Genomic DNA, 23,458 nt, shown 5'->3' with positions numbered 1-23,458 from the left:
TCCACGATACGCAGGATGGTTCCCAGACCAGAGGTGGCACCAGTGCCAAGTCGGGCTAGTTTGATGGTGCAAAGTGGCTCCTGCAATCTGCCATCAAAAAGTTGGCAGGCCAGTTTTGTTTTCCAGGGAAGAGTGCCGTTGTTTTTGTTTGGTGGACTGTGGCTGGGAGTGGCCGGCTGGCTCCTTAGAATCCACGATACGCAGGATGGTTCCCAGACCAGTGGTGGCACCAGTGCCAAGTTGGGCTTGTTTGATACCACAAAGTGGCTCCTGCAATCTGCCATCCAGAAGCGGGGCAGCTTACTTTTGTTTGCCAAGGAAACGGGCCGTGGTTTGTGTCTGGGGGCCTATGGCTGGGAGTGACCGGCTCGGTCGTGAAAAGCTACGATAGGCAGGATGATTACCAGACCCATGGTGGCACCAGTGCCACGTTGGGCTGATTTGATAGTACCAAGTGGCTCCTGCAATCTGCCATCCAAAAGCGGGGCAGCTGAGTTTTGTTTGCCAGAGAAAAGGCCGTGGTTTTTTTTTGGGGGCATATGGCTGGGAGTGGCCGGCTGGCTCCTTAAAATGCTCGATACGCAGGATGGTGACCAGACCCAAGGTGGCACCAGTGCCAAGTTGTACTGTTTTTGTAGTACCAAGTGCGTCTTGCAATTTGCCATCCAGAAGAGGGGCAGTTGAGTTTTGTTTGCCAGAGAAAAGGGCCGTGGTTTGTGTTTGAGGGCATATGGCTGAGAGTGGCCGGCTGACCCCTGAAAATCCACAATAGGCAGGATGGTTCCCAGAGCCAAGGTGGCACCAGTGCCAAGTTGGGCTGGTTTGATAGTACTAAATAGCTCCTGCAATCTGCCATCCAGAAGCGGGGCAGCTTAATTTTGTTTGCAAGGGAAACGGGCAGAGCTTTGTGTCTGGGGGCCTATGGCTGGGAGTGACTGGCTGGCTCCTGAAAAGCTACGATAGGCAGGATAATTACCAGACCCATGGTGGCACCAGTGCCACGTTGGGCTGATTTGATAGTACCAAGCGGCTCCTGCAATCTGCCATCAAAAAGTTGGCAGGCGAGTTTTGTTTTCCAGGGAAAAGCGCCGTTGTTTGTGTTTGGGGGCCTGTGGCTGGGAGTGGCCGGCTGGCTAATTAGAATCCACGATACGCAGGATGGTTCCCAGAACAGAGGTGGCACCAGTGCCAAGTCGGGCTAGTTTGATGGTGCAAAGTGGCTCCTGCAATCTGCCATCAAAAAGTTTGCAGGCGAGTTTTGTTTTCCAGGGAAAAGTGCCGTTGTTTGTGTTTGGTGGACTGTGGCTGGGAGTGGCCGGCTGGCTCCTTAGAATCCACGATACGCAGGATGGTTCCCAGACCAGAGGTGGCACCAGTTCCAAGTCGGGCTGGTTTGATAGTACCAAGTGGCTCCTGCAATCTGCCATCCAGAAGCGGGGCAGCTTACTTTTGTTTGCCAGGGAAACGGGCCGAGGTTTGTGTGGGGGGCCTATGGCTGGGAGTGACCGGCTGCCTCCTGAAAAGCTACGATAGGCAGGATGGTGACCAGACCCATGGTGGCACCAGTGCCAAGTTTGGCTGATTTGATAGTATCAAGCGGCTCCTGCAATCTGCCATCAAAAAGTTGGCGGGCGAGTTTTGTTTTCCAGGGAAAAGTGCCGTTGATTTTTTTTGGTGGCCTGTGGCTGGGAGTGGCCGGCTGGCTAATTCGAATCCACGATATGCAGGATTGTTCCCAGACCAGAGGTGGCACCAGTTCCAAGTCGGGCTTGTTTGATAGTACCAAGTGGCTCCTGCAATCTGCCATCCAGAAGCGGGGCAGCTTACTTTTGTTTGCAAGGGAAACGGGCCGAGGTTTTTGTCTGGGGGCTTATGGCTGGGAGTGACTGGCTGGCTCATGAAAAGCTATGTTAGGCAGGATGGTTACCAGACTCATGGTGGCACCAGTGCCACGTTGGGCTGATTTGATAGTACCAAGCGGCTCCTGCAATCTGCCATCAAAAAGTTGGCAGGCGAGTTTTGTTTTCCAGGGAAAAGTGCCGTTGTTTGTGTTTGGGGTCCTGTGGCTGGGAGTGGCCGGCTGGCTCCTGAAAAGCTACGATAGGCAGGATGGTTCCCAGACCAGAGGTGGCACCAGTGCCAAGTCGGGCTAGTTTGATGGTGCAAAGTGGCTCCTGCAATCTGCCATCCAGAAGCGGGGTAGCTTACTTTTGTTTGCCCGGGAAACGGGCTGAGGTTTGTGTTTGGGGGCCTGTGGATGGGAGTGGCCACCTGGCTCCTTAGAATCCAAAATACGCAGGATGGTTCCCAGACCAGAGGTGGCACCAGTGCCAAGTCGGGCTGGTTTGATGGTGCAAAGTGGCTCCTGAAATCTGCCATCCTGAAGCGGGTTAGCTTACTTTTGTTTGCCCGGGAAACGGGCTGAGCTTTGTGTCTGGGGCCTATGGCTGGGAGTGACCGGCTGGCTCCTGAAAAGCTACGATAGGCAGGATGGTTACCAGACCCATGGTGGAACCAGTGCCAAGTTGGGCTGGTTTGATAGTACCAAGTGGTCCCTGCAATCTGCCATCAAAAAGTTGGCAGGCGAGTTTTGTTTTCCAGGGAAAAGCGCCGTTGTTTGTGTTTGGGGTCCTGTGGCTGGGAGTGGTCGGCTGGCTCCTTAGAATCCACGATACGCAGGATGGTTCCCAGACCAGTGGTGGCACCAGTTCTAAGTTGGGCTGGTTTGATACCACAAAGTGGCTCCTGCAATCTGCCATCCAGAAGCGGGGCAGCTTACTTTTGTTTGCCAAGGACACGGGCCGTGGTTTGTGTCTGGGGGCCTATGGCTGGGAGTGACCGGCTCGGTCGTGAAAAGCTACGATAGGCAGGATGGTGACCAGACCCATGGTGGCACCAGTGCCAAGTTGGGCTGGTTTGATAGTACCAAGTGGCTCCTGCAATCTGCCATCAAAAAGATGGCAGGCGAGTTCTGTTTTCCAGGGAAAAGCGCCGTTGTTTTTGTTTGGGGGCCTGTGGCTGGAAGTGGCCGGCTGGCTCCTGAAAAGCTACGATAGGCAGGATGGTTACCAGACCCATGGTGGAACCAGTGCCAAGTTGGGCTGGTTTGATAGTACCAAGTGGTTCCTGCAATCTGCCATCAAAAAGTTGGCAGGCCAGTTTTGTTTTCCAGGGAAAAGCACCGTAGTTTGTGTTTGGGGGCCTCTGGCTAGGAGTGGCCGGCTGGCTAATTAGAATCCACGATACGCAGGATGGTTCCCAGACCAGAGGTGGCACCAGTGCCAAGTCGGGCTAGTTTGATGGTGCAAAGTGGCTCCTGCAATCTGCCATCAAAAAGTTGGCAGGCCAGTTTTGTTTTCCAGGGAAGAGTGCCGTTGTTTTTGTTTGGTGGACTGTGGCTGGGAGTGGCCGGCTGGCTCCTTAGAATCCACGATACGCAGGATGGTTCCCAGACCAGTGGTGGCACCAGTGCCAAGTTGGGCTTGTTTGATACCACAAAGTGGCTCCTGCAATCTGCCATCCAGAAGCGGGGCAGCTTACTTTTGTTTGCCAAGGAAACGGGCCGTGGTTTGTGTCTGGGGGCCTATGGCTGGGAGTGACCGGCTCGGTCGTGAAAAGCTACGATAGGCAGGATGATTACCAGACCCATGGTGGCACCAGTGCCACGTTGGGCTGATTTGATAGTACCAAGTGGCTCCTGCAATCTGCCATCCAAAAGCGGGGCAGCTGAGTTTTGTTTGCCAGAGAAAAGGCCGTGGTTTTTTTTGGGGGGCATATGGCTGGGAGTGGCCGGCTGGCTCCTTAAAATGCTCGATACGCAGGATGGTGACCAGACCCAAGGTGGCACCAGTGCCAAGTTGTGCTGTTTTTGTAGTACCAAGTGCGTCTTGCAATTTGCCATCCAGAAGAGGGGCAGTTGAGTTTTGTTTGCCAGAGAAAAGGGCCGTGGTTTGTGTTTGGGGGCATATGGCTGAGAGTGGCCGGCTGACCCCTGAAAATTCACAATAGGCAGGATGGTTCCCAGAGCCAAGGTGGCACCAGTGCCAAGTTGGGCTAGTTTGATAGTACCAAGTGGCTCCTGCAATCTGCCATCCAGAAGCGGGGCAGCTTATTTTGTTTGCCAGGGAAACGGGCCGAGGTTTGTGTCTGGGGGCCTATGGCTAGGAGTGACCGGCTGGCTCCTGAAAAGCTACGATAGGCAGGATGGTGACCAGACCCATGGTGGCACCAGTGCCAAGTTGGGCTGGTTTGATAGTACCAAGCGGCTCCTGCAATCTGCCATCAAAAAGTTGGCAGGCCAGTTTTGTTTTCCAGGGAAAAGCGCCATTGTTTGTGTTTGGGGGCCTGTGGCTGGGAGTGGCCGGCTGGCTCCTTAGAATCCACGATACGCAGGATGGTTCCCAGACCAGTGGTGGCACCAGTTCTAAGTTGGGCTGGTTTGATACCACAAAGTGGCTCCTGCAATCTGCCATCCAGAAGCGGGGCAGCTTACTTTTGTTTGCCAAGGACACGGGCCGTGGTTTGTGTCTGGGGGCCTATGGCTGGGAGTGACCGGCTCGGTCGTGAAAAGCTACGATAGGCAGGATGGTGACCAGACCCATGGTGGCACCAGTGCCAAGTTGGGCTGGTTTGATAGTACCAAGTGGCTCCTGCAATCTGCCATCAAAAAGATGGCAGGCGAGTTCTGTTTTCCAGGGAAAAGCGCCGTTGTTTTTGTTTGGGGGCCTGTGGCTGGAAGTGGCCGGCTGGCTCCTGAAAAGCTACGATAGGCAGGATGGTTACCAGACCCATGGTGGAACCAGTGCCAAGTTGGGCTGGTTTGATAGTACCAAGTGGTTCCTGCAATCTGCCATCAAAAAGTTGGCAGGCCAGTTTTGTTTTCCAGGGAAAAGCACCGTAGTTTGTGTTTGGGGGCCTCTGGCTAGGAGTGGCCGGCTGGCTAATTAGAATCCACGATACGCAGGATGGTTCCCAGACCAGAGGTGGCACCAGTGCCAAGTCGGGCTAGTTTGATGGTGCAAAGTGGCTCCTGCAATCTGCCATCAAAAAGTTGGCAGGCCAGTTTTGTTTTCCAGGGAAGAGTGCCGTTGTTTTTGTTTGGTGGACTGTGGCTGGGAGTGGCCGGCTGGCTCCTTAGAATCCACGATACGCAGGATGGTTCCCAGACCAGTGGTGGCACCAGTGCCAAGTTGGGCTTGTTTGATACCACAAAGTGGCTCCTGCAATCTGCCATCCAGAAGCGGGGCAGCTTACTTTTGTTTGCCAAGGAAACGGGCCGTGGTTTGTGTCTGGGGGCCTATGGCTGGGAGTGACCGGCTCGGTCGTGAAAAGCTACGATAGGCAGGATGATTACCAGACCCATGGTGGCACCAGTGCCACGTTGGGCTGATTTGATAGTACCAAGTGGCTCCTGCAATCTGCCATCCAAAAGCGGGGCAGCTGAGTTTTGTTTGCCAGAGAAAAGGCCGTGGTTTTTTTTTGGGGGCATATGGCTGGGAGTGGCCGGCTGGCTCCTTAAAATGCTCGATACGCAGGATGGTGACCAGACCCAAGGTGGCACCAGTGCCAAGTTGTACTGTTTTTGTAGTACCAAGTGCGTCTTGCAATTTGCCATCCAGAAGAGGGGCAGTTGAGTTTTGTTTGCCAGAGAAAAGGGCCGTGGTTTGTGTTTGAGGGCATATGGCTGAGAGTGGCCGGCTGACCCCTGAAAATCCACAATAGGCAGGATGGTTCCCAGAGCCAAGGTGGCACCAGTGCCAAGTTGGGCTGGTTTGATAGTACTAAATAGCTCCTGCAATCTGCCATCCAGAAGCGGGGCAGCTTAATTTTGTTTGCAAGGGAAACGGGCAGAGCTTTGTGTCTGGGGGCCTATGGCTGGGAGTGACTGGCTGGCTCCTGAAAAGCTACGATAGGCAGGATAATTACCAGACCCATGGTGGCACCAGTGCCACGTTGGGCTGATTTGATAGTACCAAGCGGCTCCTGCAATCTGCCATCAAAAAGTTGGCAGGCGAGTTTTGTTTTCCAGGGAAAAGCGCCGTTGTTTGTGTTTGGGGGCCTGTGGCTGGGAGTGGCCGGCTGGCTAATTAGAATCCACGATACGCAGGATGGTTCCCAGAACAGAGGTGGCACCAGTGCCAAGTCGGGCTAGTTTGATGGTGCAAAGTGGCTCCTGCAATCTGCCATCAAAAAGTTTGCAGGCGAGTTTTGTTTTCCAGGGAAAAGTGCCGTTGTTTGTGTTTGGTGGACTGTGGCTGGGAGTGGCCGGCTGGCTCCTTAGAATCCACGATACGCAGGATGGTTCCCAGACCAGAGGTGGCACCAGTTCCAAGTCGGGCTGGTTTGATAGTACCAAGTGGCTCCTGCAATCTGCCATCCAGAAGCGGGGCAGCTTACTTTTGTTTGCCAGGGAAACGGGCCGAGGTTTGTGTGGGGGGCCTATGGCTGGGAGTGACCGGCTGCCTCCTGAAAAGCTACGATAGGCAGGATGGTGACCAGACCCATGGTGGCACCAGTGCCAAGTTTGGCTGATTTGATAGTATCAAGCGGCTCCTGCAATCTGCCATCAAAAAGTTGGCGGGCGAGTTTTGTTTTCCAGGGAAAAGTGCCGTTGATTTTTTTTGGTGGCCTGTGGCTGGGAGTGGCCGGCTGGCTAATTCGAATCCACGATATGCAGGATTGTTCCCAGACCAGAGGTGGCACCAGTTCCAAGTCGGGCTTGTTTGATAGTACCAAGTGGCTCCTGCAATCTGCCATCCAGAAGCGGGGCAGCTTACTTTTGTTTGCAAGGGAAACGGGCCGAGGTTTTTGTCTGGGGGCTTATGGCTGGGAGTGACTGGCTGGCTCATGAAAAGCTATGTTAGGCAGGATGGTTACCAGACTCATGGTGGCACCAGTGCCACGTTGGGCTGATTTGATAGTACCAAGCGGCTCCTGCAATCTGCCATCAAAAAGTTGGCAGGCGAGTTTTGTTTTCCAGGGAAAAGTGCCGTTGTTTGTGTTTGGGGTCCTGTGGCTGGGAGTGGCCGGCTGGCTCCTGAAAAGCTACGATAGGCAGGATGGTTCCCAGACCAGAGGTGGCACCAGTGCCAAGTCGGGCTAGTTTGATGGTGCAAAGTGGCTCCTGCAATCTGCCATCCAGAAGCGGGGTAGCTTACTTTTGTTTGCCCGGGAAACGGGCTGAGGTTTGTGTTTGGGGGCCTGTGGATGGGAGTGGCCACCTGGCTCCTTAGAATCCAAAATACGCAGGATGGTTCCCAGACCAGAGGTGGCACCAGTGCCAAGTCGGGCTGGTTTGATGGTGCAAAGTGGCTCCTGAAATCTGCCATCCTGAAGCGGGTTAGCTTACTTTTGTTTGCCCGGGAAACGGGCTGAGCTTTGTGTCTGGGGCCTATGGCTGGGAGTGACCGGCTGGCTCCTGAAAAGCTACGATAGGCAGGATGGTTACCAGACCCATGGTGGAACCAGTGCCAAGTTGGGCTGGTTTGATAGTACCAAGTGGTCCCTGCAATCTGCCATCAAAAAGTTGGCAGGCGAGTTTTGTTTTCCAGGGAAAAGCGCCGTTGTTTGTGTTTGGGGTCCTGTGGCTGGGAGTGGTCGGCTGGCTCCTTAGAATCCACGATACGCAGGATGGTTCCCAGACCAGTGGTGGCACCAGTTCTAAGTTGGGCTGGTTTGATACCACAAAGTGGCTCCTGCAATCTGCCATCCAGAAGCGGGGCAGCTTACTTTTGTTTGCCAAGGAAACGGGCCGTGGTTTGTGTCTGGGGGCCTATGGCTGGGAGTGACCGGCTCGGTCGTGAAAAGCTACGATAGGCAGGATGGTGACCAGACCCATGGTGGCACCAGTGCCAAGTTGGGCTGGTTTGATAGTACCAAGTGGCTTCTGCAATCTGCCCTCAAAAAGTTGGCAGGCGAGTTCTGTTTTCCAGGGAAAAGCGCCGTTGTTTTTGTTTGGGGGCCTGTGGCTGGGAGTGGCCGGCTGGCTCCTGAAAAGCTACGATAGGCAGAATACCAGACCCATGGTGGAACCAGTGCCAAGTTGTGCTGTTTTTGTAGTACCAAGTGCGTCCTTCAATTTGCCATCCAGAAGAGGGGCAGTTGAGTTTTTTTTGCCAGAGAAAAGGGCCGTGGTTGGTGTTTGAGGGCATATGGCTGAGAGTGGCCGGCTGACCCCTGAAAATCCACAATAGGCAGGATGGTTCCCAGAGCCAAGGTGGCACCAGTGCGAAGTTGGGCTGGTTTGATAGTACTAAATAGCTCCTGCAATCTGCCATCCAGAAGCGGGGCAGCTTAATTTTGTTTGCCAGGGAAACGGGCCGAGGTTTGTGTCTGGGGGCCTATGGCTGGGAGTGACCGGCTGGCTCCTGAAAAGCTACGATAGGCAGGATGGTTCCCAGACCAGAGGTGGCACCAGTGCCAAGTCGGGCTGGTTTGATGGTGCAAAGTGGCTCCTGCAATCTGCCAAGTAAATGTTTGCAGGCGAGTTTTGTTTTCCAGGGAAAAGTGCCGTTGTTTTTGTTTGGTGGACTGTGGCTGGGAGTGGCCAGCTGGCTCCTTAGAATCCACGATACGCAGGATGGTTCCCAGACCAGAGGTGGCACCAGTTCCAAGTCGGGCTAGTTTGATAGTAGCAAGTGGCTCCTGCAATCTGCCATCCAGAAGCGGGGCAGCTTACTTTTGTTTGCAAGGGAAACGGGCCGAGGTTTTTGTCTGGGGGCCTATGGCTGGGAGTGACTGGCTGGCTCCTGAAAAGCTACGATAGGCAGGATGGTTACCAGACTCATGGTGGCACCAGTGCCACGTTGGGCTGATTTGATAGTACCAAGCGGCTCCTGCAATCTGCCATCCAGAAGCGGGGTAGCTTACTTTTGTTTGCCAGGGAAACGGGCTGAGGTTTGTGTTTGGGGGCCTGTGGCTGGGAGTGGCCAGCTGGCTCCTTAGAATCCACAATACGCAGGATGGTTCCCAGACCAGAGGTGGCACCAGTGCCAAGTCGGGCTGGTTTGATGGTGCAAAGTGGCTCCTGAAATCTGCCATCCTGAAGCGGGGTAGCATACTTTTGTTTGCCCGGGAAACGGGCAGAGCTTTGTGTCTGGGGCCTATGGCTGGGAGTGGCCGGCTGGCTCCTGAAAAGCTACGATAGGCAGGATGGTTACCAGACCCATGGTGGAACCAGTGCCAAGTTGGGCTGGTTTGATAGTACCAAGTGGTCCCTGCAATCTGCCATCAAAAAGTTGGCAGGCCAGTTTTGTTTTCCAGGGAAAAGCGCCGTTGTTTGTGTTTGGGGTCCTGTGGCTGGGAGTGGTCGGCTGGCTCCTTAGAATCCACGATACGCAGGATGGTTCCCAGACCAGTGGTGGCACCAGTTCTAAGTTGGGCTGGTTTGATACCACAAAGTGGCTCCTGCAATCTGCCATCCAGAAGCGGGGCAGCTTACTTTTGTTTGCCAAGGAAACGGGCCGTGGTTTGTGTCTGGGGGCCTATGGCTGGGAGTGACCGGCTCGGTCGTGAAAAGCTACGATAGGCAGGATGGTGACCAGACCCATGGTGGCACCAGTGCCAAGTTGGGCTGGTTTGATAGTAACAAGTGGCTCCTGCAATCTGCCATCAAAAAGTTGGCAGGCGAGTTCTGTTTTCCAGGGAAAAGCGCCGTTGTTTTTTTTGGTGGCCTGTGGCTGGGAGTGGCCGGCTGGCTCCTGAAAAGCTACGATAGGCAGGATGGTTACCAGACCCATGGTGGCACCAGTGCCAAGTTGGGCTGGTTTGATAGTAGCAAGTGGCTCCTGCAATCTACCATCAAAAAGTTGGCAGGCCAGTTTTGTTTTCCAGGGAAAACCACCGTTGTTTGTGTTTGGGGGCCTCTGGCTGGGAGTGGCCGGCTGGCTAATTAGAATCCACGATACGCAGCATGGTTCCCAGACCAGAGGTGGCACCAGTGCCAAGTCGGGCTAGTTTGATGGTGCAAAGTGGCTCCTGCATTCTGCCATCAAAAAGTGTGCAGGCCAGTTTTGTTTTCCAGGGAAGAGTGCCGTTGTTTTTGCTTGGGGCCTGTGGCTGGGAGTGGTCGGCTGGCTCCTTAGAATCCACGATACGCAGGATGGTTCCCAGACCAGTGGTGGCACCAGTGCTAAGTTGGGCTTGTTTGATACCACAAAGTGGCTCCTGCAATCTGCCATCCAGAAGCGGGGCAGCTTACTTTTTTTTACCAAGGAAACGGGCCGTGGTTTGTGTCTGGGGGCCTATGGCTGGGAGTGACCGGCTCGGTCGTGAAAAGCTACGATAGGCAGGATGGTGACCAGACCCATGGTGGCAGCAGTGCCAAGTTGGGCTGGTTTGATAGTACCAAGTGGCTCCTGCAATCTGCCATCAAAAAGTTGGCAGGCGAGTTCTGTTTTCCAGGGAAAAGCGCCGTTGTTTTTGTTTGGGGGCCTGTGGCTGGGAGTGGCCGGCTGGCTCCTGAAAAGCTACGATAGGCAGGATGGTTCCCAGACCCATGGTGGCACCAGTGCCAAGTCGGGCTAGTTTGATGGTGCAAAGTGGCTCCTGCAATCTGCCATCCTGAAGCGGGGCAGCTTAATTTTGTTTGCCAGGGAAACGGGCCGAGGTTTGTGTCTGGGGGCCTATGGCTGGGAATGACCGGCTGGCTCCTGAAAAGCTACGATAGGCAGGATGTTTCCCAGACCAGAGGTGGCACCAGTGCCAAGTCGGGCTGGTTTGATGGTGCAAAGTGGCTCCTGCAATCTGCCATCCTGAAGCGGGGCAGCTGACTTTTGTTTGCCCGGGAAGCGGGCAGAGCTTTGTGTCTGTGGCCTATGGCTGGGAGTGACCGGCTGGCTCCTGAAAAGCTACGATAGGCAGGATGGTTACCATACCCATGGTGGAACCAGTGCCAAGTTGGGCTGGTTTGATAGTACCAAGTGGTCCCTGCAATCTGCCATCAAAAAGTTGGCAGGCGAGTTTTGTTTTCCAGGGAAAAGCGCCGTTGTTTGTGTTTGGGGTCCTGTGGCTGGGAGTGGCCGGCTGGCTAATAAGAATCCACGATACGCAGGATGGTTCCCAGACCAGAGGTGGCACCAGTGCCAAGTCGGGCTAGTTTGATGGTGCAAAGTGGCTCCTGCAATCTGCCATCAAAAAGTGTGCAGGCCAGTTTTGTTTTCCAGGGAAGAGTGCCGTTGTTTTTGTTTGGGGCCTGTGGCTGGGAGTGGTCGGCTGGCTCCTGAAATTCCATGATACGCAGAATGGTTCCCAGACCCAAGGTGGCACCAGTGCCAAGTAGGGCTGGTTTGACAGCGTCAAGCGCCTCCTGCAATCTCCCATCCAGAAGTGGGGCGGCTGAGTTTTTTTTGCCTGTGAATCGGGCCGTTGTTTTTGATTGGGGTCTGTGGCCGAGAGTGGTCGGCTGGCTCCTGTCAATCCACAATACGCAGGATGGTTCACAGACCCAAGGTGGCACCAGTGCCAAGTTGGGCTGGTTTGATAGTACCAAGTGCCTCCTGCAATCTGCCATCCAGAAGCAGGGCAGCTGAGTTTTGTTTGCCAGAGAAAAGGGCCGTGGTTTGTGTTTGAGGGCATATGGCTGAGAGTGGCCGGCTGACCCCTGAAAATCCACAATAGGCAGGATGGTTCCCAGAGCCAAGGTGGCACCAGTGCCAAGTTGGGCTGGTTTGATAGTACTAAATAGCTCCTGCAATCTGCCATCCAGAAGCGGGGCAGCTTAATTTTGTTTGCCAGGGAAACGGGCCGAGGTTTGTGTCTGGGGGCCTATGGCTGGGAGTGACCGGCTGGCTCCTGAAAAGCTACGATAGGCAGGATGGTTCCCAGACCAGAGGTGGCACCAGTGCCAAGTCGGGCTAGTTTGATGGTGCAAAGTGGCTCCTGCAATCTGCCATCCAGAAGCGGGGTAGCTTACTTTTGTTTGCCAGGGAAACGGGCTGAGGTTTGTGTTTGGGGGCCTGTGGCTGGGAGTGGCCTGCTGGCTCCTTAGAATCCACGATACGCAGGATGGTTCCCAGACCAGAGGTGGCACCACTGCCAAGTCGGGCTGGTTTGATGGTGCAAAGTGGCTCCTGCAATCTGCCATCCTGAAGCGGGGTAGCATACATTTGTTTGCCCGGGAAACGGGCCGAGGTTTGTGTCTGGGGCCTATGGCTGGGAGTGACCGGCTGGCTCCTGAAAAGCTACGATAGGCAGGATGGTTACCAGACCCATGGTGGAACCAGTGCCAAGTTGGGCTGGTTTGATAGTACCAAGTGGTTCCAGCAATCTGCCATCAAAAAGTTGGCAGGCGAGTTTTGTTTTCCAGGGAAAAGCGCTGTTGTTTGTGTTTGGGGTCCTGTGGCTGGGAGTGGTCGGCTGACTCCTTAGAATCCACGATACGCAGGATGGTTCCCAGACCAGTGGTGGCACCAGTTCTAAGTTGGGCTGGTTTGATACCACAAAGTGGCTCCTGCAATCTGCCATCCAGAAGCGGGGCAGCTTACTTTTGTTTGCCAAGGAAACGGGCCGTGGTTTGTGTCTGGGGGCCTATGGCTGGGAGTGACCGGCTCGGTCGTGAAAAGCTACGATAGGCAGGATGGTGACCAGACCCATGGTGGCAGCAGTGCCAAGTTGGGCTGGTTTGATAGTACCAAGTGGCTCCTGCAATCTGCCATCAAAAAGTTGGCAGGCGAGTTCTGTTTTCCAGGGAAAAGCGCCGTTGTTTTTGTTTGGTGGCCTGGGGCTGGGAGTGGCCGGCTGGCTCCTGAAAAGCTACGATAGGCAGGATGGTTACCAGACCCATGGTGGAACCAGTGCCAAGTTGGGCTGGTTTGATAGTACCAAGTGGCTCCTGCAATCTGCCATCAAAAAGTTGGCAGGCGAGTTTTGCTTTCCAGGGAAAAGCACCGTTGTTTTTGTTTGGGGGCCTCTGGCTGGGAGTGGCCGGCTGGCTAATTAGAATCCACGATACGCAGGATGGTTCCCAGACCAGAGGTGGCACCAGTGCCAAGTCGGGCTAGTTTGATGGTGCAAAGTGGCTCCTGCAATCTGCCATCAAAAAGTGTGCAGGCCAGTTTTGTTTTCCAGGGAAGTGTGCCGTTGTTTTTGTTTGTGGGCCTGTGGCTGGGAGTGGTCGGCTGGCTCCTTAGAATCCACGATACGCAGGATGGTTCCCAGACCAGTGGTGGCACCAGTGCTAAGTTGGGCTGGTTTGATACCACAAAGTGGCTCCTGCAATCTGCCATCCAGAAGCGGGGCAGCTTACTTATGTTTACCAAGGAAACGGGCCGTGGCTTGTGTCTGGGGGCCTATGGCTGGGAGTGACCGGCTCGGTCGTGAAAAGCTACGATAGGCAGGATGGTGACCAGACCCATGGTGGCACCAGTGCCAAGTTGGGCTGGTTTGATAGTACCAAGTTGCTCCTGCAATCTGCCATCAAAAAGTTGGCAGGCGAGTTCTGTTTTCCAGGGAAAAGCGCCGTTGTTTTTGTTTGGGGGCCTGTGGCTGGGAGTGGCCGGCTGGCTCCTGAAAAGCTACGATAGGCAGGATGGTGACCAGACCCATGGTGGCACCAGTGCCAAGTTGGGCTGGTTTGATAGTACCAAGTGGCTCCTGCAATCTGCCATCAAAAAGTTGGCAGGCGAGTTCTGTTTTCCAGGGAAAAGCGCCGTTGTTTTTGTTTGGGGGCCTGTGGCTGGGAGTGGCCGGCTGGCTCCTGAAATTCCATGATACGCAGCATGGTTCCCAGACCCAAGGTGGCACCAGTGCCAAGTAGGGCTGTTTTGACAGCGTCAAGCGCCTCCTGCAATCTCCCATCCAGAAGTGGGGCAGCTGAGTTTTTTTGCCTGTGAATCGGGCCGTTGTTTTTGATTGGGGTCCGTGGCCGAGAGTGGTCAGCTGGCTCCTGTCAATCCACAATACGCAGGATGGTTCACAGACCCAAGGTGGCACCAGTGCCAAGTCGGGCTGGTTTGATAGTACCAAGTGTCTCCTGCAATCTGCCATCCAGAAGCAGGGCAGCTGAGTTTTGTTTGCCAGAGAAAAGGGCCGTGGTTTGTGTTTGAGGGCATATGGCTGAGAGTGGCCGGCTGACCCCTGAAAATCCACAATAGGCAGGATGGTTCCCAGAGTCAAGGTGGCACCAGTGCCAAGTTGGGCTGGTTTGATAGTACTAAATAGCTCCTGCAATCTGCCATCCAGAAGCGGGGCAGCTTAATTTTGTTTGCCAGGGAAACGGGCCGAGGTTTGTGTCTGGGGGCCTATGGCTGGGAGTGACCGGCTGGCTCCTGAAAAGCTACGATAGGCAGGATGGTTCCCAGACCAGAGGTGGCACCAGTGCCATGTTGGGCTAGTTTGATGGTGCAAAGTGGCTCCTGCAATCTGCCATCCAGAAGCGGGGTAGCTTACTTTTGTTTGCCAGGGAAACGGGCTGAGGTTTGTGTTTGGTGGCCTGTGGCTGGGAGTGGCCAGCTGGCTCCTTAGAATCCACGATACGCAGGATGGTTCCCAGACCAGAGGTGGCACCAGTGCCAAGTCGGGCTGGTTTGATGGTGCAAAGTGGCTCCTGCAATCTGCCATCCTGAAGCGGGGTAGCATACTTTTGTTTGCCCGGGAAACGGGCAGAGCTTTGTGTCTGGGGCCTATGGCTGGGAGTGACCGGCTGGCTCCTGAAAAGCTACGATAGGCAGGATGGTTACCAGACCCATGGTGGAACCAGTGCCAAGTTGGGCTGGTTTGATAGTACCAAGTGGTTCCTGCAATCTGCCATCAAAAAGTTGGCAGGCGAGTTTTGTTTTCCAGGGAAAAGCGCCGTTGTTTGTGTTCGGGGTCCTGTGGCCGGGAGTGGTCGGCTGGCTCCTTAGAATCCACGATACGCAGGATGGTTCCCAGACCAGTGGTGGCACACCAGTTCTAAGTTGGGCTGGTTTGATACCACAAAGTGGCTCCTTCAATCTGCCATCCAGAAGCGGGGCAGCTTACTTTTGTTTGCCAAGGAAACGGGCCGTGGTTTGTGTCTGGGGGCCTATGGCTGGGAGTGACCGGCTCGGTCATGAAAAGCTACGATAGGCAGGATGGTGACCAGACCCATGGTGGCACCAGTGCCAAGTTGGGCTGGTTTGATAGTACCAAGTGGCTCCTGCAATCTGCCATCAAAATGTTGGCAGGCGAGTTCTGTTTTCCAGGGAAAAGCGCCATTGTTTTTGTTTGGGGGCCTGTGGCTGGGAGTGGCCGGCTGGCTCCTGAAAAGCTACGATAGGCAGGATGGTGACCAGACCCATGGTGGCACCAGTGCCAAGTTGGGCTGGTTTGATAGTACCAAGTGGCCCCTGCAATCTGCCATCAAAAAGTTGGCAGGCGAGTTTAGTTTTCCAGGGAAAAGCGCCGTTGTTTGTGTTTGGGGGCCTGTGGCTGGGAGTGGCCGGCTGGCTCCTTAGAATCCACGATACGCAGGATGGTTCCCAGACCAGAGGTGGCACCAGTTCCAAGTCGAACTGGTTTGATGGTGCAAAGTGGCTCCTGCAATCTGCCATCCAGAAGCGGGGCAGCTTACTTTTGTTTGCCAAGGAAACGGGCCGTGGTTTGTGTCTGGGGGCCTATGGCTGGGAGTGACCGGCTGGCTCCTGAAAACCTACGATAGGCAGGATGGTGACCAGACCCATGGTGGCACCAGTGCCAAGTTGGGCTGGTTTGATAGTACCAAGCGGGTCCTGCAATCTGCCATCAAAAAGTTGGCAGGCGAGTTCTGTTTTCCAGGGAAAAGCGCCGTTGTTTTTGTTTGGGGGCCTGTGGCTGGGAGTGGCCGGCTGGCTCCTGAAAAGCTACGATTAGGCAGGATGGCTACCAGACCCATGGTGGCAGCAGTGCCAAGTTGGGCTGGTTTGATAGTACCAAGTGGCTCCTGCAATCTGCCATCCAGAAGCGGGGCAGCTTACTTTTGTTTGCCACGGAAACTGGCCGTGGTTTGTGTCTGGAGGCCGATGGCTGGGACTGACCGGCTCGGTCGTGAAAAGCTACGATGGGCAGGATGGTGACCAGACCCATGGTGGCACCAGTGCCAAGTTGGGCTGGTTTGATAGTACCAAGTTGCTCCTGCAATCTGCCATCTAAAAGCGGGGCAGCTGAGTTTTGCTTGCCAGAGAAAAGGGCTGTGGTATATGTTTGGGTCCTGTGGCTGGCAGTGGCCGGCTGGCTCCTGAAATTCCATGATACGCAGCATGGTTCCCAGACCCAAGGTGGCACCAGTGCCAAGTAGGGCTGGTTTGACAGAGTCAAGCGCCTCCTGCAATCTCCCATCCAGAAGCGGGGCAGCGGATTTTTGTTTGCCAGAGAAAAGGGCCGTGGGTTTTTTTTGGGGGCATATGGCTGGGAGTGGCCGGCTGGCTCCTTAAAATCCTCGATACGCAGGATGGTGACCAGACCCAAGGCCAAGTTGTGCTGTTTTTGTAGTACCAAGTGCGTCCTGCAATTTGCCTTCCAGAAGAGGGGCAGCTGAGTTTTGTTTGCCAGAGAAAAGGGCCGTGGTTTGTGTTTGAGGGCATATGGCTGAGAGTGGCCGGCTGACCCCTGAAAATCCACAATAGGCAGGATGGTTCCCAGAGCCAAGGTGGCACAAGTGCCAGGTTGGTCTGGTTTGATAGTACTAAATAGCTCCTGCAATCTGCCATCCAGAAGCGGGGCAGCTTAATTTTGTTTGCCAGGGAAACGGGCCGAGGTTTTTGTCTGGGGGCCTATGGCTGGGAGTGACCGGCTGGCTCCTGAAAAGCTACGATAGGCAGGATGGTTACCAGACCCATGGTGGCACCAGTGCCAAGTTGGGCTGGTTTGATAGTACCAAGTGGCTCCTGCAATCTGCCATCAAAAAGTTGGCAGGCGAGTTTTGTTTGCCAGAGAAGAGTGCCGTGGTTTGTGTTTGGGGGCCTGTGGCTGGGAGTGGCCGGCTGGCTCCTTAGAATCCACGATACGCAGGATGGTTCCCAGACCTGAGGTGGCACCAGTGCCAAGTCGGGCTGGTTTGATAGTACCAAGTGGCTCCTGCAATCTGCCATCCAGAAGCGGGGCAGCTTACTTTTGTTTACCAGGGAAACGGGCGAGGTTTTTCTCTGGGGGCCTATGGCTGGGAGTGACCGGCTGGCTCCTGAAAAGCTACGATAGGCAGGATGGTGACCAGACCCATGGTGGCACCAGTGCCAAGTTGGGCTGATTTGATAGTACCAAGTGGCTCCTGCAATCTGCCATCAAAAATTTGGCAGGCGAGTTTTGTTTTCCAGGGAAGAGTGCCGTTGTTTGTGTTTGGGGGACTGTGGGTGGGAATGGCCGGCTGGCTAATTGGAATCCACGATACGCAGGATGGTTCCCAGACCCAAGGTTGCACCATTGCCAAGGTAGGCTGGTTTGATAGTACCAAGTGCGTCCTGCAATCTGCCATCCTGAAGCGGGGCAGCTGAGTTTTGTTTACCAGGGGAACGGGCAGAGCATTGTGTCTGGGGCCTATGGCTGGGAGAGACCGGCTGGCTCCTGAAAAGCTGCGATAGGCAGGATGGTTACCAGACCCATGGTGGCACCAGTGCCAAGTTGGGCTGGTTTGATAGTACCAAGTGGTTCCTGCAATCTGCCATCAAAATGTTGGCAGGCGAGTTTTGTTTTCCAGGGAAAAGCACAGTTGTTTTTGTTTGGGGGCCTCTGGCTGGGAGTGGCCGGCTGGCTAATTAGAATCCACGATACGCAGCATGGTTCCCAGACCAGAGGTGGCACCAGTGCCAAGTCGGGCTAGTTTGATGGTGCAAACTGGCTCCTGCAATCTGCCATCAAAAAGTTGGCAGGCCAGTTTTGTTTTCCAGGGAAGAGTGCCGTTGTTTTTGTTTGGGGGCCTGTGGCTGGGAGTGGCCGGCTGGCTCCTTAGAATCCACGATACGCAGGATGGTTCCCAGACCAGTGGTGGCACCAGTGCTAAGTTGGGCTTGTTTGATACCACAAAGTGGCTCCTGCAATCTGCCATCCAGAAGCGGGGCAGCTTACTTTTGTTTGCCAAGGAAACGGGCCATGGTTTGTGTCTGGGGGCCTATGGCTGGGAGTGACCGGCTCGGTCGTGAAAAGCTACGATAGGCAGGATGGTGACCAGACCCATGGTGGCACCCGTGCCAAGTTGGGCTGGTTTGATAGTACCAAGTGGCCCCTGCAATCTGCCATCCAAATGTTGGCAGGCGAGTTTTGTTTTCCAGGGAAAAGCGCCGTTGTTTTTGTTTGGGGGCCTGTGGCTGGGAGTGGCCGGCTGGCTCCTGAAATTCCATGATACGCAACATGGTTCCCAGACCCAAGGTGGCACCAGTGCCAAGTAGGGCTGGTTTGACATCGTCAAGCGCCTCCTGCAATCTCCCATCCAGAAGTGGGGCAGCTGAGTTTTTTTTGCCTGTGAATCGGGCCGTTGTTTTTGATTGGGGTCTGTGGCCGAGAGTGGTCGGCTGGCTCCTGTCAATCCACAATACGCAGGATGGTTCACAGACCCAAGGTGGCACCAGTGCCAAGTCGGGCTGGTTTGATAGTACCAAGTGCCTCCTGCAATCTGCCATCGTGAAGCGGGGCAGCTGAGTTTTGTTTGCCAGAGAAAAGGGCCGTGGTTTGTGTTTGGGGGCATATGGCTGAGAGTGGCCGGCTGACCCCTGAAAATTCACAATAGGCAGGATGGTTCCCAGAGCCAAGGTGGCACCAGTGCCAAGTTGGGCTGGTTTGATAGTACCAAGTGGCTCCTGCAATCTGCCATCCAGAAGCGGGGCAGCTTATTTTGTTTGCCAGGGAAACGGGCCGAGGTTTGTGTCTGGGGGCCTATGGCTAGGAGTGACCGGCTGGCTCCTGAAAAGCTACGATAGGCAGGATGGTGACCAGACCCATGGTGGCACCAGTGCCAAGTTGGGCTGGTTTGATAGTACCAAGCGGCTCCTGCAATCTGCCATCAAAAAGTTGGCAGGCCAGTTTTGTTTTCCAGGGAAAAGCGCCATTGTTTGTGTTTGGGGGCCTGTGGCTGGGAGTGGCCGGCTGGCTCCTTAGAATCCACGATACGCAGGATGGTTCCCAGACCAGTGGTGGCACCAGTTCTAAGTTGGGCTGGTTTGATACCACAAAGTGGCTCCTGCAATCTGCCATCCAGAAGCGGGGCAGCTTACTTTTGTTTGCCAAGGACACGGGCCGTGGTTTGTGTCTGGGGGCCTATGGCTGGGAGTGACCGGCTCGGTCGTGAAAAGCTACGATAGGCAGGATGGTGACCAGACCCATGGTGGCACCAGTGCCAAGTTGGGCTGGTTTGATAGTACCAAGTGGCTCCTACAATCTGCCATCAAAAAGATGGCAGGCGAGTTCTGTTTTCCAGGGAAAAGCGCCGTTGTTTTTGTTTGGGGGCCTGTGGCTGGAAGTGGCCGGCTGGCTCCTGAAAAGCTACGATAGGCAGGATGGTTACCAGACCCATGGTGGAACCAGTGCCAAGTTGGGCTGGTTTGATAGTACCAAGTGGTTCCTGCAATCTGCCATCAAAAAGTTGGCAGGCCAGTTTTGTTTTCCAGGGAAAAGCACCGTAGTTTGTGTTTGGGGGCCTCTGGCTAGGAGTGGCCGGCTGGCTAATTAGAATCCACGATACGCAGGATGGTTCCCAGACCAGAGGTGGCACCAGTGCCAAGTCGGGCTAGTTTGATGGTGCAAAGTGGCTCCTGCAATCTGCCATCAAAAAGTTGGCAGGCCAGTTTTGTTTTCCAGGGAAGAGTGCCGTTGTTTTTGTTTGGTGGACTGTGGCTGGGAGTGGCCGGCTGGCTCCTTAGAATCCACGATACGCAGGATGGTTCCCAGACCAGTGGTGGCACCAGTGCCAAGTTGGGCTTGTTTGATACTACAAAGTGGCTCCTGCAATCTGCCATCCAGAAGCGGGGCAGCTTACTTTTGTTTGCCAAGGAAACGGGCCGTGGTTTGTGTCTGGGGGCCTATGGCTGGGAGTGACCGGCTCGGTCGTGAAAAGCTACGATAGGCAGGATGATTACCAGACCCATGGTGGCACCAGTGCCACGTTGGGCTGATTTGATAGTACCAAGTGGCTCCTGCAATCTGCCATCCAAAAGCGGGGCAGCTGAGTTTTGTTTGCCAGAGAAAAGGCCGTGGTTTTTTTTTGGGGGCATATGGCTGGGAGTGGCCGGCTGGCTCCTTAAAATGCTCGATACGCAGGATGGTGACCAGACCCAAGGTGGCACCAGTGCCAAGTTGTGCTGTTTTTGTAGTACCAAGTGCGTCTTGCAATTTGCCATCCAGAAGAGGGGCAGTTGAGTTTTGTTTGCCAGAGAAAAGGGCCGTGGTTTGTGTTTGAGGGCATATGGCTGAGAGTGGCCGGCTGACCCCTGAAAATCCACAATAGGCAGGATGGTTCCCAGAGCCAAGGTGGCACCAGTGCCAAGTTGGGCTGGTTTGATAGTACTAAATAGCTCCTGCAATCTGCCATCCAGAAGCGGGGCAGCTTAATTTTGTTTGCAAGGGAAACGGGCAGAGCTTTGTGTCTGGGGGCCTATGGCTGGGAGTGACTGGCTGGCTCCTGAAAAGCTACGATAGGCAGGATGATTACCAGACCCATGGTGGCACCAGTGCCACGTTGGGCTGATTTGATAGTACCAAGCGGCTCCTGCAATCTGCCATCAAATGTTGGCAGGCGAGTTTTGTTTTCCAGGGAAAAGTGCCGTTGTTTGTGTTTGGTGGACTGTGGCTGGGAGTGGCCGGCTGGCTCCTTAGAATCCACGATACGCAGGATGGTTCCCAGACCAGAGGTGGCACCAGTTCCAAGTCGGGCTGGTTTGATAGTACCAAGTGGCTCCTGCAATCTGCCATCCAGAAGCGGGGCAGCTTACTTTTGTTTGCCAGGGAAACGGGCCGAGGTTTGTGTTGGGGGCCTATGGCTGGGAGTGACCGGCTGCCTCCTGAAAAGCTACGATAGGCAGGATGGTGACCAGACCCATGGTGGCACCAGTGCCAAGTTTGGCTGATTTGATAGTATCAAGCGGCTCCTGCAATCTGCCATCAAAAAGTTGGCGGGCGAGTTTTGTTTTCCAGGGAAAAGTGCCGTTGATTTTTTTTGGTGGCCTGTGGCTGGGAGTGGCCGGCTGGCTAATTCGAATCCACGATATGCAGGATTGTTCCCAGACCAGAGGTGGCACCAGTTCCAAGTCGGGCTTGTTTGATAGTACCAAGTGGCTCCTGCAATCTGCCATCCAGAAGCGGGGCAGCTTACTTTTGTTTGCAAGGGAAACGGGCCGAGGTTTTTGTCTGGGGGCTTATGGCTGGGAGTGACTGGCTGGCTCATGAAAAGCTATGATAGGCAGGATGGTTACCAGACTCATGGTGGCACCAGTGCCACGTTGGGCTGATTTGATAGTACCAAGCGGCTCCTGCAATCTGCCATCAAAAAGTTGGCAGGCGAGTTTTGTTTTCCAGGGAAAAGTGCCGTTGTTTGTGTTTGGGGTCCTGTGGCTGGGAGTGGCCGTCTGGCTCCTGAAAAGCTACGATAGGCAGGATGGTTCCCAGACCAGAGGTGGCACCAGTGCCAAGTCGGGCTAGTTTGATGGTGCAAAGTGGCTCCTGCAATCTGCCATCCAGAAGCGGGGTAGCTTACTTTTGTTTGCCAGGGAAACGGGCTGAGGTTTGTGTTTGGGGGCCTGTGGATGGGAGTGGCCACCTGGCTCCTTAGAATCCAAAATACGCAGGATGGTTCCCAGACCAGAGGTGGCACCACTGCCAAGTCCGGCTGGTTTGATGGTGCAAAGTGGCTCCTGAAATCTGCCATCCTGAAGCGGGGTAGCATACTTTTGTTTGCCCGGGAAACGGGCTGAGCTTTGTGTCTGGGGCCTATGGCTGGGAGTGACCGGCTGGCTCCTGAAAAGCTACGATAGGCAGGATGGTTACCAGACCCATGGTGGAACCAGTGCCAAGTTGGGCTGGTTTGATAGTACCAAGTGGTCCCTGCAATCTGCCATCAAAAAGTTGGCAGGCCAGTTTTGTTTTCCAGGGAAAAGCGCCGTTGTTTGTGTTTGGGGTCCTGTGGCTGGGAGTGGTCGGCTGGCTCCTTAGAATCCACGATACGCAGGATGGTTCCCAGACCAGTGGTGGCACCAGTTCTAAGTTGGGCTGGTTTGATACCACAAAGTGGCTCCTGCAATCTGCCATCCAGAAGCGGGGCAGCTTACTTTTGTTTGCCAAGGAAACGGGCCGTGGTTTGTGTCTGGCGGCCTATGGCTGGGAGTGACCGGCTCGGTCGTGAAAAGCTACGATAGGCAGGATGGTGACCAGACCCATGGTGGCACCAGTGCCAAGTTGGGCTGGTTTGATAGTACCAAGTGGCTCCTGCAATCTGCCATCAAAAAGATGGCAGGCGAGTTCTGTTTTCCAGGGAAAAGCGCCGTTGTTTTTTTTGGTGGCCTGTGGCTGGGAGTGGCCGGCTGGCTCCTGAAAAGCTACGATAGGCAGGATGGTTACCAGACCCATGGTGGAACCAGTGCCAAGTTGGGCTGGTTTGATAGTACCAAGTGGCTCCTGCAATCTACCATCAAAAAGTTGGCAGGCCAGTTTTGTTTTCCAGGGAAAACCACCGTTGTTTGTGTTTGGGGTCCTGTGGCTGGGAGTGGCCGGCTGGCTCCTGAAAAGCTACGATAGGCAGGATGTTTCCCAGACCAGAGGTGGCACCAGTGCCAAGTCTGGCTGGTTTGATGGTGCAAAGTGGCTCCTGCAATCTGCCATCCTGAAGCGGGGTAGCATACTTTTGTTTGCCAGGCAAACGGGCAGAGCTTTGTGTCTGGGGCCTATGGCTGGGAGTGACCGGCTGGCTCCTGAAAAGCTACGATAGGCAGGATGGTTACCAGACCCATGGTGGAACCAGTGCCAAGTTGGGCTGGTTTGATAGTACCAAGTGGTCCCTGCAATCTGCCATCAAAAAGTTGGCAGGCGAGTTTTGTTTTCCAGGGAAAAGCGCCGTTGTTTGTGTTTGGGGTCCTGTGGCTGGGAGTGGCCGGCTGGCTAATTAGAATCCACGATACGCAGGATGGTTCCCAGACCAGAGGTGGCACCAGTGCCAAGTCGGGCTAGTTTGATGGTGCAAAGTGGCTCCTGCAATCTGCCGTCAAAAAGTGTGCAGGCCAGTTTTGTTTTCCAGGGAAGAGTGCCGTTGTTTTTGTTTGGGGCCTGTGGCTGGGAGTGGTCGGCTGGCTCCTTAGAATCCACGATACGCAGGATGGTTCCCAGACCAGTGGTGGCACCAGTGCTAAGTTGGGCTTGTTTGATACCACAAAGTGGCTCCTGCAATCTGCCATCCAGAAGCGGGGCAGCTTACTTTTGTTTGCCAAGGAAACGGGCCGTGGTTTGTGTCTGGGAGCCTATGGCTGGGAGTGACCGGCTCGGTCGTGAAAAGCTACGATAGGCAGGATGGTGACCAGACCCATGGTGGCACCAGTGCCAAGTTGGGCTGGTT

The sequence above is a fragment of the Melospiza georgiana genome, chromosome 30 (genome assembly GCF_028018845.1).
Source record: "Melospiza georgiana isolate bMelGeo1 chromosome 30, bMelGeo1.pri, whole genome shotgun sequence".
NCBI classification, from domain to species: Eukaryota; Metazoa; Chordata; class Aves; order Passeriformes; family Passerellidae; genus Melospiza; species Melospiza georgiana.
The sequence above is the reverse complement of the archived record's forward strand: the minus strand, read 5'-3'. Positions refer to the sequence as shown.